The 17,002-nt window shown below is 42.7% G+C and overlaps 1 long non-coding RNA gene across 1 annotated transcript in view; it reads right to left on the bottom strand.

Moving 5' to 3' along the window:
- Positions 1 to 853: 853 nt before the first annotated feature.
- Positions 854 to 17,002, bottom strand: part of LOC109308188 — a 33,719-nt gene continuing 17,570 nt past the window's right edge. Inside the window, exons 5-7 of the long non-coding RNA XR_002100521.1 lie at positions 14,336 to 14,403; positions 4,405 to 4,470; positions 854 to 1,545 (exon numbers count right to left, since the gene is read on the bottom strand). This is a non-coding gene — a long non-coding RNA (uncharacterized LOC109308188). The remainder of the gene's footprint in view (positions 1,546 to 4,404; positions 4,471 to 14,335; positions 14,404 to 17,002) is intronic.

Below are 17,002 nucleotides of genomic sequence, written 5' to 3'. Positions count from 1 at the left end.
AGGGGTCCTCTTCTCATAATGTTGTTGGATTTATATGGGCAGTGCTCATCAAGATTTGAAATACAGGAAGTTAAATAGAAATGGTGGATTAAATGGTGTTCTAGTACATGAATGATAACAATCTCTGAGTTTGACCCAGTCTGCAGGAACTACCTGTCCCAATAAGCAACAGGGCTTGCAGCTTCTGTAGTTTTTTGTACCTTCATCCAAGTACCTGTTATCTTCTACATTTTATACCAGTGTGATCTGTTCCCAGAGTGTCTTCACACTTTGCTTTGGCTGGGTAAAATCTAGATCAAAAGCAAAACTCACAACAGTGCAGAGGGACTGGATGAGGTACTCCATACTCCTGAAATCTATGCTACAGGGTCAAGCAGTGCCTGGAACCTAATGTGGGCCCCTGCAAATTCATCTGGTTTGAAGTGATCATGATATGGCCTCTATAAAGGACACTCTTGAACAGACTATGGGCATTTGTACATACCAGGAGACTGACTGCAGTTTTCATGAACCCTCACAATTTGGCCTAAGTCTACTTAAAAGATGCTGTTTCAGGTCAAATCTGCCAAGTGCTTTTGAAAATCCCATCCCTGCATCTCCCAAATAACCTTCATTTATCCATTTCTGCACTTCTAATAACAATCTTGGCCACTTCTACTTAAAAATAAAATGTATACAAATATTTGAAAACAAAAATATTGCTAGCATATATATTGGATTTGCCGATCTCTTTAATGAACACACAATATTAAATTCCAAGGAAGCACAACCAGGGCATCATAGTTTTAGGGTTTTTTTATTATAGACTTTTTATCCACATGAATGATAAAGAAACTACAACAGAGTTAAATACCTTTTTTTTTTTTGATAACAGTGATTATATTCTTAATTACACTCAATATTAAATTGTAAAATATTTCCAGAAGAGTACAATCTTAATTCATACAGCAGGCAAAGAACCAGAGGAGAACAGGGGCCTGGAAGTGGGGAGGTGTTGGAATTTCCAGTCTGCTTTTAAAAAGCACTGTGTATGGCTAACGCTTTTTCCTTCCATCAATCTATCCATCCATCCAACCATCCATCCATCCATCCAAATGTGATTCTGGCCCTTCTGACAAGTCACACACTTCTTTCCATGAAACAATCACTATTCAAAAGCAAAAGATGAACTTGCAGACAATTTCAGCGTTTGAGGCGTTGAAAGGATCAGCACGGTCCCTTTCGCAGCATTTTCTCAGACTCTACCCAGTTCAGTCGTCCTTCTAAAAACACAAAGACCTAAACTTTGGTACCACCAAAAAGATCCAGGACAGGCATTTTTTGATTTTTGTTTTTTACTAATAAATGGCTGCTACATTCTATTTTACATGGTTGTCCATGATGCTTTGAGGTCACTTGTCCTTGGGTTCAGAGGAACCTGATTTTTTTTGTTTGCTTGCTTTTTAAATTCCCAAGCCCTTCTGTTTTCTCAGTCTTTAAACAAGTCAGATTTCTGAGTGGTGGGTTGTACCTTATAAGAGAACTGCTGCAGAGGGTCGTGTGCTTCTGTTAGTTACAAAAAAGAAGCAAATGTTACCGTTAATAAATTCCAGTGCGTGATTTCTTTACTCAGACATTTATAAAACAGCGCTGCATTTATCTCTTTGATTTCATAGCTTTACATTCACATGTAACAGGTAAAAGAACGCTTATTCACCAAGGGTGTCATCTAGTGGTTAAACCGGGAAATTTGAACTAGGATGCCAGGGGCTGTCCTTGGCTCTGCCACTGAGGCTAGGAACAGATGTTGCATTTGTCCCTAGACAAGTTATGCCTGTGTTTGTCCCAGCACAGAAATAGCCCAGGATTGGAGTGTGCACACATCACCCGTCTAAGCTTGGTTTAGAGAGCGGCTGAATACAGTGCTGCTTTTCTGCCATTGATTCAATGATGCAATCCCAGGATAATCATTCAGATGCGCTGTGCAATGTCCATGGACAAACTGCTGTTACTTCTTATCCCAGGAACTTTATCCCATTGCACTTTGTCCCAGGATAAAAAGGTTTATCCCAGGATAAATGTGATGTCTCTTAGTAGCCTGAGTCCCTATATGATTCTAGTCAGTTTACGACTTCCTGGGGTATCCATATGTGCCCTTTATGCATCTATATGTGCCTCTTAGCAAACACTTGATCTGAGCCTTCAAGAGGCCTGCACCGTCTCGGCACACGGGTTGTTTTTGACACTACTGCACAGTAGCAGGGAGCTTGTTGCTACTGCGCAGTAGGGGCTGTGTCACGGTTAGTGCCTGCCGATGCTGCTTTGCCATAGCAACGAGCTACTTTGCCATAGCTTGTCACTATGGCGATGTAATGTCTCATGTAGACGTGCCCACTTTGTACCTCAGTTAACACCACGCATAAAAAGAATACAGATTATGAAGAGGACACAGATAGACTTTTCCCTGGGTCTAGGAATGAAACTATGAACAATGGCATCAAATTGCACCAGAAGAAATTAAGGCTGGAGAATTGGAAGAACTTTCTGACTGCAAGGGTGGCCAAGTATTGGAACAGAGAAGTTGTGAAATCTCCATCCTTGGAAATTTTCATGAACAGGTTAGACAGAGTTGGATGGGATGGTTTAGTCAGGGATTTTCCTGCCTTGAGATGGATTAAATGATTTCGTGGTTCTGTACGGTCTGAATACCAACTTGCCATACAATTCAAACAGGTTACCAGGGCTGGATCAGAAGACTTTGCGAGGTCCCTTCCAGCCCTACTTCCCTGTGATGCTATGATCCATGAGCAAGGCCGCTGATAAAAAGGAGCATATCACCAGGCAAACTATGTGGCAGCAGAGGTTTTGCTGAGGGATAGTGATTGCAGTATAGGTCTCAGTATACGTTACCATAGAAAGGTTAACATTTGCTTTGAGAGCTTCTCTTTGATATTCACAGTAGAATAGGATAGCAAGGCTACTCAAAGACCATGTTCATTCAGACAAGTCAGGCCTTACTTGATTAGTCTGCAGTTATTCAGAAATACAAAGATCCTCTGTCTCCCTCAGTGTACGTGTGTGAGCATGCATGCATGCACGCATTCGCACACATACACACAAACACATGTTTCCTCTGGAGGCAGCTCTGTTTAGCTTGGCACACTGAGAATCAGAAATTGCTTCCAGCAATATGGTTGCGATTCTCTGCTTGGCTGATTTAGCTTAGCATTTAAGTAACCACTAATCTTTCAAAAGCACTAGGGTCTACTTAGAGAAATCCCCGTTGTCTGCAGGGATGGTGTGTCACTGAAAACAAAAACAGCATGAGAAATGCATCAATCCTTCGTGCTCTCCGCGCATAAGGATGAGGCATCCCACCCATTGGCAGAGTGGTTCCAACAGCTTCTTTTTTCGGGAATGTCTGGTTTTGAAAACCTGGTCCCACGCAGGAAAGAATTAGGAGCCTAATGCCATGGTCAGGCAAACTATTTTATTTTAGATCAGCTCTTCATTGATTGAATTACCCTGATGCAGGTCCCAAGCTCCTTCTCTTTCAGGGATTTTTTGGTATTAAACTTATTAACCTGTTTGAATTGCATGCCAAGTTGGTGTTTGGACAGTCCAGGATCTGCCGAGGTATCAAGAGTCTATGGTTCACATGCGCTAGTATACAAACCTGTGCAGAGGAAAATAAATGCAATGATTTTACTGACTTCATAACTGTCTACCTGTGCACTGATGTGGTACAGGGGTTGTGAATAATTTGTCTGGCTTGTATCTGTTTATGCCTATGCTTATTGCTTCTAAATATTTTTTGTGGTCATTAGTATTTTTATTTTCATAATTTTTGCTCCAATCCAGGGCTAGGCCATAACAGCTCTAAGTCTGCTCTATGTGCTTTCTTCCTCCACACTCATAACCCTTTCTCTTTTTTCCTTCACTAGTACAGAGAAGCTGGGGGGCACTAGCTAATGGAAATCAGCTCCTTGCTCTGCCTATTCCTTTTTCCTTTAAAGACAAGTGCCCTAATAGTGTACCCATTTCCTTCTCCTCCCTTTCATTAGCTCAGCTAACGACTCTTCTCCAAATGTGTGTTAGTATCCTCCACAGAGAACAAAGCTTAATAACACCTTTGGGCAGCTGGAGAAATTAGTATAATGTGCATCTGATACCACAACAGCTCATCTATAGGGTGTTTCCCTGCCAAGGAAACCCCACAATTTGGGCCTGTGTTACATCCATAACTTGCTAGCAACATTTAGGTATCATCAGGGTAGAGTTACAAACATATAACAACAAGCACAACTTTTAGATCAGTACTAATAACATCCCTGCTATGAAACACAGGGAATGCCCTAATACTTGCAATGCTATAAACAGAAATAGGCCAGCTGAACCATCTGTAGAGTACACTCATCAGCTCACCTTTTAGCTTTTGCTGAGGTGCGTGCCGAGCTTTTCTTTCCTGATCAAGCTTGCTGCATAGGGAATCTGTAATGACACAGAGCCAAAAACATTACAGTAAGCTGAGAGTTTGGTAACAGGGTCACTTCAATAGGCTGGGATCCTTGGAAGAGAGCTTATTTCACATGGCTACGTTATTTTAGGGTGAGATGCTTTGAACTGAAGCAAGAAGGCCTTTAAACTATGGGCAAGTGGTGGAGAAGGTAAAGTGGAAAGAAAATGAGAAGGTTGCAAGTCAAGATACCTTACCAGATCTTACATAGCAGTATGTGCACTATGTGGTTTGATTTTATTGTTATTGGTAGTCTAGGAACCAATAAAGTAGCAAAAACAAGCTGCTGCAGAATAAAGCAGGACATTATTTCTGTCTGTACAAACAGAATAATCTGATCTGCACACGTCTCTACCAGCAGATGGCCAAGGTTTCAAAAGTTACCCTAAGTTTCCACCCATGTGAGAGAGAGACCCTCTGTTGCAACTATAACTAATGAAAAATGGAAGAACACAGAAAACGATGCATTCGTGAGAGAACATGGTCAGTGAGAATGACACACATAATAGGCTTTTAGGAATGATATAAAGGACTGTCCTGTGCTAATGTTGAAATTTTAGAATACCATAAAACCGAATCCCCCAAACATTTCATCATAGGAAACCAAACTACTGGCTATCTAGTGTGTTTTAATCCTGACTTAAATGTTCAAAGCACCCTCACTGTGAGCTCAAAATGTATTTGTTTGTGTTCCCAGCTGAAACTGCACACACCGGTAGATCAGTCAAGCTTAAAGAATGAAGTTGCACGGATAAACAGGTAACTACGTTGGAAAATGCATTAGAAAGTTCAAACAACTCACTTTGCACGTACAGCTGTGTCTGACAAGCAAGGGATAGCTCTTATTGGACCAAATGTGTGGTTGGGTGAGATGTTACACAAACTTTCTACACTGAAGTAACTCAGCCCAGTCTGGTGCAGAAATACTCTACAAAAAAAATTAGAGGTCAAGCTCCAGTGGTGTAGCTTAAAATGGCTTAGATGTCGCTGGCCTGCTTCCAGCCCAGGGTAGCCATTTGCTAAGACAACTAGACTATTTCCTGCTTTGTGGTAGCAAGGCGTAGGAAGAATCACCTGCTGTAGGCAGCTACCCCAGGAGAGCTGTATGTCTGCCTATTCCTATTCCCAGTATAATTTGCATCAGTGTTAAAAAAAAAAAGAGTGTAAATTACTGAGGATGTGTATGGTCTGTCCCTACTCACAGCGCTTATTCACAGCATGGACTGTACCTGCAATCACATGTGGGATTAGAAGGAAAGTCCCACAATGGGAATAAAGAATGGATCTTCTACAGTTCAGGGATTAACCCAGAGTCTCTCATTAAGGGTGGTCGGTCTGACCAAGAGTGATCTGACATTATGAGGCAGGCAGAAGCTGTGCTGACAAAATGCAAAAAATGAATTAAACTGTAAAATCTGCTGGCTAGAGGGTGAACCCACAGAAGGGGTGGGAGGGGAATGCAGGTGTACAGCGGGGGGACCTAAAACATTTGTGACTTTCAAAGCTTGAAATGGTCTAGGATCCAGCTGCTTAAATGACTACTGCTGCCCCCACCTCCCTTCACAGCAGCAGACAACTGATGGGGTGCCCTGCTACTCAATCCTTCAGCTCCGTCACAGAATCTGTCCCTTCCATCTAGACCGTGAACCTAGTGATCTTCAGGGTATGGCATAGGCTATTTGCTTAGGGTGGTAAACTCCCCCCTCTGCTAGCTCTGGGCTATAAGCATCTATTTTCCTGAATTACCCATTTGAGTAACTCATATTCTTTGCCAATAAAACTTACCAGGAGTTACCCAGGCAGATGGCAGGGTAGATTTGCCCCTTTCTAGACTACATCTGAGATGTATTGCATACACTTTGGTAAGCCAAGGGCTTCAGCAGATGCTTCCCAAACACTGGGCAAACACCAGCCCTAAAAGGAAGGGCTCCTTTCTCCCCAAACCCTGCAGGAATCTGGAAGACAGAGGCAGACATGCACAAAAGCGCTGGCAGGTACCAGCAGCCTGGATGGCTGGTAATTAGGCAGTCAATCTCCCAAGGTCATACTGACCTAGGCAACACAATGAGGCTCATATTGTCACAAATTAGCTTCTCTTAGGCTACCCCTCTAATATAGTTGACAGCACAAGCTTCTCCTCCACATTTGGAGGTATCTATTTTTCCTTCAACGAACGTAGCTATAAGGCCAGAGAAGACAGTCCTATTTTGTTCCTAATGGAAGTTAAACTACACAGGGCAGTATAAAACCTTCTACCTCCCCTTTGGAAAAGTAGTTCAAGACTTCAGTGCAGCAGTAGAACGAGTAGTGTATCATATTCTTTGCTGACAAGAGGGCTCCCTTTTATGCATCTGTAATGATGACAAATGTAACACCCCGCACACCTGGTTTGATGTTCCTGTGTATCTTGTTTGTGCTGTCTATTTTGCCTCCTTTAGGACTGAAAGAGAATCACCTCCTCTCCCCGCATTGTGTCCAGACCATTGTCTTAAAAGTCCCTCCAAGGGACCCGTGGAACCAGTTTGGTGACGCCGGCCACTTCACCAGGAGTGCTGGCCGCCTTTAAATTACTTGTCTGCATTAGCAGTGTTCAAAGGATGCCGATTCTGATTTAGACCCTGTGGTGATGTCAGGAAAGTTTATTTGAGGTTCAGGCCACCTGGGCTGGCTCTCCTTTTCCCTCTTGGGGATGCTGAAGCCTGAAAGCTCAATTGGGAGCCAGAAAGTCTGCTTCCCATGGTGGGCGGGGGGGGAGGTCCCCCTCTTCACTGGAGAAGACGACTGAAGCTATATGAAGGCAAAGCCCTGTTCTCTCCCTCTTCTTTCCTCTTTTGCTTTTGTCTGGTTTCTGAGTGGGATGATGCTATTGGGGGAGAGGAGGGGAATCAATCCCTGCAGCAAACTAACCAAGTTTGGAGCCTGGCAATTTTGCTGGCATGCTCTGGGCCAGGGCTGAGAGCATGGCATGTTCTAGTTGCTGTTGCAACTTCTTTTGGGTTCATCATAGCTGTCTTTGAACCCCAGCTGTGTGTCTTGCTGGCAGTTTTGGCCACATAAACCTTGAGTGGGGTGGTACCATGAGTCCTAGTGCAGACTGCCCAGGAAACAGGGTCTTGGCAGTCACTGGCCCCCATGCTGGGGATTGTAGTGTCTCAGCGTGGTGGTACAACTGAGCCTGGATATCCAGATTGAAGCCATAAGCCTGGGCCTTTTGGCTGTTTTAGAGCTGTTGCATTTCAGCCCACCAGTGTGGGGCTGAACCCCAGCCATATGTTGGCTGACAGATTTAGGTCAGGGCGAAGCCCTGGCACTTCTTGTTTGTGCCGTATAGGCTTGGCCGGCTTTTGGCTGCCTAGTCCAGGGCCAGCGAAATAGGTCTGGGCCATCTTTTGCCCCTTTTGCAATTTATGCCCCAACCAAGTAGTGCAGTTGTGTGCTAGTTACAGTTCAGGTCCAAGCCAAGATAGGCCTGGCCCCTCTTTTGTTGTTTCATAGCTGTCAGGTCTCAGTATAGCAGTGCAGCTGAGACTAAATCTCCAGGCTGCAGCCAAATAGGTCTGGCGCTCTTTTGTTGTATGTTCAGGCCCTGGTGCAGGACAGGCGTGAATCCCTCTTTTATTGCTTTACAGCTGTGGTGTCTCAGCACAGCTGTATTGCTGAGCTCCGCTGTATGTTCACTGCATGTCTGGGCCTGGCACATGTTGTTGCTTTTATAGCTCTATTTCCTGACCAAACAGTGTGGTTGATGCTGGTTGCAATTCAGGCTTCTCTACTGTTTGGCTGGCTTCCCTGCCCCAGCAGAGCTGGGATTAGGACTAGAAACTTTGGGGGTGTGATATGCTAACAAGAGCTGCAGTTAACCCTTTAAAGCCACCATGTGGCAGTGGAGATCAGTGCTACAGCTTTGCAGGGAGCAAGGAGGGGCCCTTGCAAAGTTAAAGGACCTACACTCTCTAGCAGCTCCCTGCAGCATGGTGAACCCATGGAGCAGCTCAAAGGACTCTCCAGTGTGGGACCCACTCTCTATCCCATTGCTGAAGGGCAGGTATAGGGGTGCAGGACCCCAGAGCTACCTGTTGTGGAGCCCCAAATCCCAGGTTGCCTGGGTATGGGGAAAGCCTTCCCAAGAGGGTGCCACCTATAGACTTTGTTTTGTAGTTTGTAGTGTTATGAAATTATAGTGAGGGTTTACTTTTGCTTTTTTCTTTATAATAAACTTGGATTTTGCATTTACACTGCTTGCGAGGGAAGGGTTGTTGGTTTTAGTGGACATCCTAGTGATTCATTTAGTGTTTCCCAGGTAGTCTGGGTGGTGGCTTGAGCCAAGGTAAAATATATTTAGTACCCCAAAATTGCACCCAGCCCTTGTTGCTGCTGACAGGTGCTTAGCAGAAGGGTTACACAAAAAAGGTAGGAAAAGGAGCAGGAAGGATCATCAAATGGGTGTGGAGATCCACGGTGTTCCTCACCACCCAGGTCAAAAGAGTATGCATGGATAATACCACCATCAGCAGAAGCGGAAGAAGATGGCAGGGTTTGGATGTCAGCACAGTGCTTTTCCAGTGAATCCCAAGGAGTTTCTATGCACAGACAGAGACTTCCATCTTTGTGCCCCAATTCTGCCTGTAACTCATGTAGTGGTCTGCAGTGATTTAAAGGATCTACTAGACGGAGGAAAACCCATTTCCCCAATGCCTCTAATTTCAACAGTGATATCTAAATCTATTTAGCCAAGTACTGTAGAGTTAGATGAGTAGATGCATAGCTTAGTCAGAATACTTGTTAGCCACCACAGCCAATCCAAACCACACCACACCACAAGTCAACATGGAAAAAGGCACGTTATTTAACATATATATTACCCGGTGTTTCTATGGTTTAAACTCTCAAGGCACAGCCTCTGTTTGTGCATCTGGTATTTCTGGACACAACGGGACATACAAACAATTGTAAGAATATACCTCTATTTTCAATGGCAGAAGGATTCGTATCCAAACAAATCAATTCTCCAGTTCTTTCTACTTAGGGCTGTTATTCATACCTATGCAAAGTGTATAAACACTCTTCTATTCTGCCCAGGTAATGGCATGGGCCAGATCAATGTAACTGGCTGTGCAAGGTGCAAAGCACTGAGAACCAGGCCAACTGGCTATAAGCTCTCTCAATTGTATGCTTCAGTAACAGTGCACAAAAATCACATGTAAAAGAAATTCTGGACACAGACACAAGCAGAGACAGGTTTGAGGCCCTTTGGAAATCTGACCTTTGATATATGGGGTATCCATTTTAGTTAACTGATTGAGTGAAAATTCCCCTACTACAAAATGAAAGAGAACTTGTTGGCTTTACCTATTTAATATACATACAGATTCAACAGGTGTAATTAATATCACACACACACACACACACACACACACACACACACACACACACACACACACACACTTTTTCTGGGTTTTTTTGCACACAATAATTCCAGAATGACATCAGTTCATTTTTAAATTGGAATTTACCAGGTTCCATCTCATTAACCTAAAGTACATCCAGGGACCCTGACAGGTACAAGCTTAATTTCTCTCGGTCAAAAAGTAAATGGATTGGAGGAAAAAATCACTTGCTTATTCAACACAATCAGCTTTCTGTGTATTCAGAGTCCAAATTCAGAGTCCAGGTTCAGCCACACAAGGCAGTGTTATTGCAGAGGTGCGAGTTGGAATCTATTTGAGCTCGTGCCTCCGTGCTGCTGACACATCTCAATGGTGAGGCCAAATTAAAGGACCAAGTGCCCTTGTTCACACTTGCATAACTCCACAGGAGACAGGATTTTAATGCGATAGGACTGCACAGTGTCTCCAAGTGTAGAATTTGCTTGTGCTACCATTAGTACTGTTAATAATGCATAAGAAAAAGAGAACCAGCCTTAGGCCTCAGCCAGAGCACTGCTCTCAGGTTGCCCATCCCTGCCCCTTGTCTGAATGTCCCCAGTTTTTTGAGCCCACAGCTGTATAGCTTGATAATCAAAGGACTGAAGCCAAAGCAGATGGGATTGAAATAAGATTCCACTTCCAGACAAAAGTACTGAAACTTTGGAGTTTTCCAAGGGGAGAGGAATGGTCTCAAACCCGTGTTCTCCCCCTTTCACCTCCACAGGAGAAGCAAATGTATTGGAACATTTCCAATGAGCTGCTGCAGACTTAAAGGAGCCTGCCACTGATCACCTCTTTTTAACAAGGCCTGCTGCAGCCCACACAGGATCAACCCCCCGCCAGAATTGCGTTCTGCAGTCAGTTATGCCTATGAAAGTCAATACCCATTACAAGAGATACAACCGGGTCAGGATTTGTCCTATAGGTTCTTTCATGATTAGAAGCTCTGCCCCTGCCAAGCAGGAAATCATAAACTAATCTTCGCGAGCCTGCGGTGGCACTGACATTAAACGCATCGACTCAACGTTATTGTAACTAAAGCCTTAAATGAAGAACTTTCAACCTGTTCTCTCCTGGCTGCAGTAACCACGGTGGAACAGCAGAGGGCACTTCTAGACTGGGCCATGGCTGGGCTTCAGGACACCTGTCACTCCCCAGCAAACTCCCTACTTCAAATGTGGATGCTGGCTTAGCAATTTGTCATGTGTTCTGCATTGCAGTTTCACAATGTCATTCAAGAACTGCAATAAAAAAGTGTGCTCAACCTTAGCTGCCTTTGAGGCAATAGTTAAAAATATTATTCCTGTATTAACAATCACTGCTTATAGTATAATGTTGAAAGAAATACCTGTAAAGAAGGCAAGTCCAATCTTCATATGCTAACAAGTTTTTCAAAAACTATACTTCAGGTAAATTTTCTCCAACTTTACAGATTTTTGTCTGCCAGACGCTTTTTTTGCATTTGCATTTGCACTTTGCAACGGTTTGCTAAAATTTCCGCTGCACAATTGCTTAGTCAGCAATGAATGTTTCTGAGAAATCTGGATTTAGACTGAGTAAGTTTCTAAATGTCTGACCAGCCTACAATGCATGCATGCTATATTACAGGCGGCTGTGACGTAGAGATATGTTATCCACAGTTCTGCGCACTTAAATAAGCACGCGCATAGGATGTATTTAGATTACAGATCCTATATATATATATATAGGATTGAAATAACCATGCGCATAGGATGTATTTAGATTACAGATCCTATATATATATAGGATATTACATTTAATATGAGTAACATACTTGTACTGAACAAGTTTTCTATTAATATGCCATACCCTATATAAAGCATATATATACACTCATATTATATTACATATTACTCATATTAACTGTAATATAGCAAACAAATTCTGCAATCAATCACACCAGTATAAATTTGGACCATCCCCTGAATAAAGTTAGCAAAGGACTCCAGTTAGTTATTAGTGCAAAAGAAATCAGGATTTGACATGTGTTTGTTCTAATATGCAATATATATTTTTCTTTCATAATCTCCTCTTCATAAATTAACATAAAAAAGGAAACTCAGTAACTACCCTAATGAGATGCTATAATTAGATGAAAAAAGACTATTCAAAAAAGAATTGTGAACATAACCACTACATATATATATATATATATAATTGGAGTTATGTTCACAATTCTTTTATGTGTATATATACACATAAAATACATACATATATATACATGCATGCATATATATATATATATATATATATGACGCCAATGGGCCATAGTCATCCTTAGTATAACTGCACTGAAGATAAGGAATTATCATGTTATAAAGATATTCGGCCACGGAAGCATAATAGCAAACATAACCATTCTATGTAAAACACTGGCGTTGCTATGGGAACAGTAACATCCAAAGTTCTGACTTTCCGTTTAAATTTCAACCAAAACATTTATGAAGTTCTTTGCACTGAATTTAAATATGTTCAGTAGCACTTGGCTGTAATATGTGTGGCTAATACTTCAAGAGGAACTATTTTTCTGTCCTGAGTTGTATTTGTGAAGCCTCACTGATGCCACTAGAGCTACTCAGATTAAGCCAGCTTGGGCCCGAGATACCTTATCTTCTTGAGGTTATGACAAAACTTCCATTAAAAATAATAAAATGTAAAGGGGTCACAGAGAAGAGAGAGCTGACACAGCTGCTGCTGCAGTTCTACAAAGAGGATGGTGATAGTCTGTTCACTATGACCATAGGTGACAAGATGAAAAGTAGCTGTTTTAAATTGCAACAAGAGAAATTTAGACAGGATAGTAGAAGGAGCTTTCTAACTCTGAGGGTGGTTAAGTATTGGAACAGATTACTTAGTGAGGCTGTAAAATATTAAGAGCAGTTTATGCAAACACTTAACTCCTGAGTTGTCTTCCAGCCCTCTTTTTCTATAAAAAAGCAACTCCCTGAACCCTGCGATCTTTTCCTGTTCCCAATAAATAAGAGAAACTATCCCTAGAATGGAGATCTGGGAGATTTGGTTTAAAATATTAGCTCAGATCTGCAGCCTGATGCATTAGAGAGGAAATCCATTCATTCTCTGGTTAGGAGAGGGTGAAACCATATCCGTGCAGTGAACACAATATGACATAGCATTCAGGCTGTATGGGCTCCAGTCCTGCAAAACTCTTACCCACATGCTTAGATTTTACTCACACAAGAAAGCCTGGTGAAGTGGATGAGGGTAGTTAGATGCTGACAGTTAAAAGCCCTTATCTAAGCATTTGCCTGGCTGGAGACATGATCCTACTGCTACTAAACCACTCACAACATTGGACATGCATTCTTCATAGAATCATAGGAAAAGAGGGTTGGAAAGGACCACAGGAGGTCACATCTAGTCCAACCCCTGCTCAAGGCAGGACCAGCCCCGACTAGATCATCCCAGCCAAGGCTTTGTCCAATTGGGTCTTCAAAACCTCCAAGGATGGAGATTGCACCGCCTCTCTGGGTAACCCGTTCCAGTGCTTTAGTACCATCCTGGTGAGAAAGTTTTCCCTCATATCTAACCTAAACTTCTCTTCCTGCAACTTGAGACCGTTGCTCCTGTCTAACATTAGATGTTGACACCTGGCTGGGGTCATCTGACCCCAGCGCTCTTTCCTGCCCAGGGCAGGGGGTTGGACTCCATGATCTACTGAGGTACTTTCCAACCCTAAAGATCTATGAAATCTATTAAATGGAAGAAGCCGCACGGCCTCAAGAGCATGAGAAAGTAGACCCCCCCCGTATGTACAATCACCTCTGTGTGTGTGTGTGTGTGTGCACGCACGCACACAAAGTCCTTTTTCATGTTACACGTACACATGAGAAATGTAGCATCTGTAGGTACAAATAGTTGCTGTGCTTTGTAAATCTGAACCTTTTTGTTGCGTAAATCAACTTTTTTTCAGAACGATTATGCACAGAGCCACCAAAGGGTGTAGACACCTATTAGATCTGGGCTATGCAGTGACCTTTTGGTAAAGGTGTGAATTTCATCCTTTAGGCACTAATGCTAGGGGATGCATCTTTAGCAAACTGCGCAAGATATTTAACTCTTTAATGGTCACTGCATAGGCAAGCTTGCCTGCCTCTCATCAGAGGTGTACCTCTCTTTGTGGAGTCAATGCATGGAAAGTAGTTCCATTTAGTAGAAACGTGAAGACACATCTGATTACTGTAAGCAAGTAAATCTCCTGGTAATTAGACTTTAAACCAGCTGAGAAAACTGCACTCTCAAATCTTGCTATGTACAGGCTCAATAATTGTACATCTACACAGTTTCAGAAACAAAAGTGGAAAAATTTATCAATGGAGAGAAGCAGAAGAAAAGGATAGTTCTTTACTGATTTTAGTGGAGGAGAACAACTTACAATTTGTAACTGCTGTACCATTTCTTCTCTGTACGCCAGCTCCCGTTTCATCTGATCTTGAAAATTATCTGTGTGGATTGAAGGGAAAAATACGGGTGCATTAATTAAGATGTCAACCTGCACAACAGAAGTTAGTATGAATACAGTAAAACTACCGCTAAAGAGTTTGAGGAACACTGTAATAATTCATTCACAACACTCTCTCCCACCGAGGGTCCTCTTGCTGAAAGCTGCCTGTCTGGGACTGAACACTGTGGACCACAGAAAAAAAAGTTTAGGATAGATCAGGTGCAGGTGTTTCACACACGATTGGGTTTTCAAATTTAGGCAGCTACATTTGGAAGTCTAACATTTATCAGACATCCTGTGTGGTTCTCTCAGTGGGCCAGAGACTGTAGTTGTTGCTCAGGCAAAACTTCCTTGGACCACAGGGAGAAGAACAAAATCTCTATGGGTGCATCTACATGTGTGCTTTAATGCGCATTAGCCTATTGTAATATGCATTAAAGCGTCACTAAAAACCTGTGCTTTGTAGTTCACATGCACAAAAATAGGCTAATGCTCATTGTGTCACTTAAAAACTATGCTCTTTAGTTAGTGCACATTAAGACAGACTAACGCACATTTTCCTAGTCACTCACAATGGAGGTACTAGATTTAATGTGCCTTAACTAAAGCGTGTTAATGAACATGTAGATGTGCCCTATAGGAGCAAAAAATTGGCTCTTATTTATACCAGTGTATGCCCACTGACTGAACTGAAAACACACATAGGTGCCTTACAGTCACGTTCAGAAATACTGCCATCTTGGCTCTAGTCACTAGGCTATAATGTGAAAAAGTTACATCACCACTAGTTTCCAATGAAAGCAATTGTGAGCACTGCACTCAATGCTGTCAGCACATGCTGGCTGTGTGCCCGGCAAACCTGCCTACTCAGACTTGTCAGGGGGCTTTGGTGGAGTGCTGCCTACCCAGTAAATCCCAGATGACCTTAAGCAGGGCTTGAGCACCTAAGTCTTAGTCTCAGCCAAGAGGGCAGCTCTTCTCATCGTGCTGAGAGTTAGCTGTCTAAGTAGGTTTTCATCAAAACTTAAGTGCCTGTGGCCTGTCAAGTACATAAGCAATAGTTAGGGACTTTGTGGATCACCCACTTGGACTTAGGTACTTGGGTTGTTTATACATATGCTCTGGGAGGGGTGGGGGGAGCTTTAATTAAAGTGGCTCGAACAACTGCTCTAATTAAAGTGCCCAGAGCGTCACATGTATCAGCATCCCTGTGCTGAAAAATGGCAGCGGAGGCACTTGACCTAAAACTTATCACACGATCTTTAGTTAAAGTGCCCCCGCCATCATTTTTCAATGTGGGGAATTTTTCAGAGTGTGGTAATTACCATGCTTCAGCGGACTCGATTAATTGAATCTTCTCTGACGTGTTGTAATTACAGCACATTGGAGCAGCCTCACTGCATGTGTATAGGTGCCCTTAAACTCTGTCTCAAATACACCTTCAGATCAGGCTCTTAGTCTTTTTGTGTCTTATGTGACCATCTCTCTAGGACTGTTCTGTCTCACAAGGTGTTTGCTCAGATACTACAACAATGAAGGTCATGTCAGTGTCTAAAATGCATGGACAGATTACAGTCTATGAACATCTGATGAGGAGGAACAGCAAGGGGGCAGAGGAACTACAAAATGACTTGAGGAAGTATATAGATGAGTGATAATATGACATTTAAAATTAAACTTAGGTGAATTTGATCTGAACATCAGAAAAAATGCCCTGAGAGTGAAGTTTGTTGCAATGTGGAGCAGTCTCTCCTAGGGAAGTAACCAGAACTCCATTACACCAAGTCACTGGGAATTGAACCAGATGAGACCAAAGGCCTGGGGGATACACTGTAAAAAACAATCCCGCACTACCACAGAAAATGGATGAGATGACCACATAGTTGTGCTTCAACTCTAATTTCTCCGATTTTAAGTTGGCATTTGCAAAATTCTAATCTGTTCCAGCAAGAAAGAGCAGCAAACAAACGTGAGACACTTGTACAATTCCTGCAAAGATGTCTCTCTTGTTTCTGGCATGCTTATAAAGAGGGAGCAAAATACTATTATCGAGTGGACATGCATTTCCTCTGGATAGGTTCCTCACATAGGCAGACATTATGTCTGGAGGCCATGGGTGCTATAGCAATACACAGATAATAAAACAGTGCAAGGAATAGAGACTCAGGACTATTATAATCATCTTCATCATCATCATTATTGTTGCTGTTGTTGTTATTCACCATCCTGAGCCAAAACATCAGGCGGTATGGCCCCAACGAAGCAATCATCATCGCGCCGTTAAAAGAGCTTGCGAATACGGACAGTTCTTGTTAAACATTTTTCATTTATAGCAGCTGAGTATGTGATCCAAAAGACATTTTAAAAAAGGGAGAAACACAGGACATTGTGGGACTGCTGCATGCGGCAGCGGCTAGGCTACTCATTTAGTGTTCACAATGTGCTCAGTGCTGCGTAGACATGAAGGACACAGGTCTTGCCCTGAGGGCCTGACAGACTAAGCTGTGGGAGCTAACTCTAGCAGGTTTGCTAGCAGCATTTCCTAGAGGCAGGTCTGCCTTGCGGGGACAGGTGTTGGTTTACTGCTAAGGAGGGAGG

This window comes from Crocodylus porosus, unplaced genomic scaffold, assembly GCF_001723895.1.
Source record: "Crocodylus porosus isolate Cpor-Errol unplaced genomic scaffold, CroPor_comp1, whole genome shotgun sequence".
NCBI lineage: Eukaryota > Metazoa > Chordata > Crocodylia > Crocodylidae > Crocodylus > Crocodylus porosus.
The sequence above is the reverse complement of the archived record's forward strand: the minus strand, read 5'-3'. Positions and strand labels throughout refer to the sequence as shown.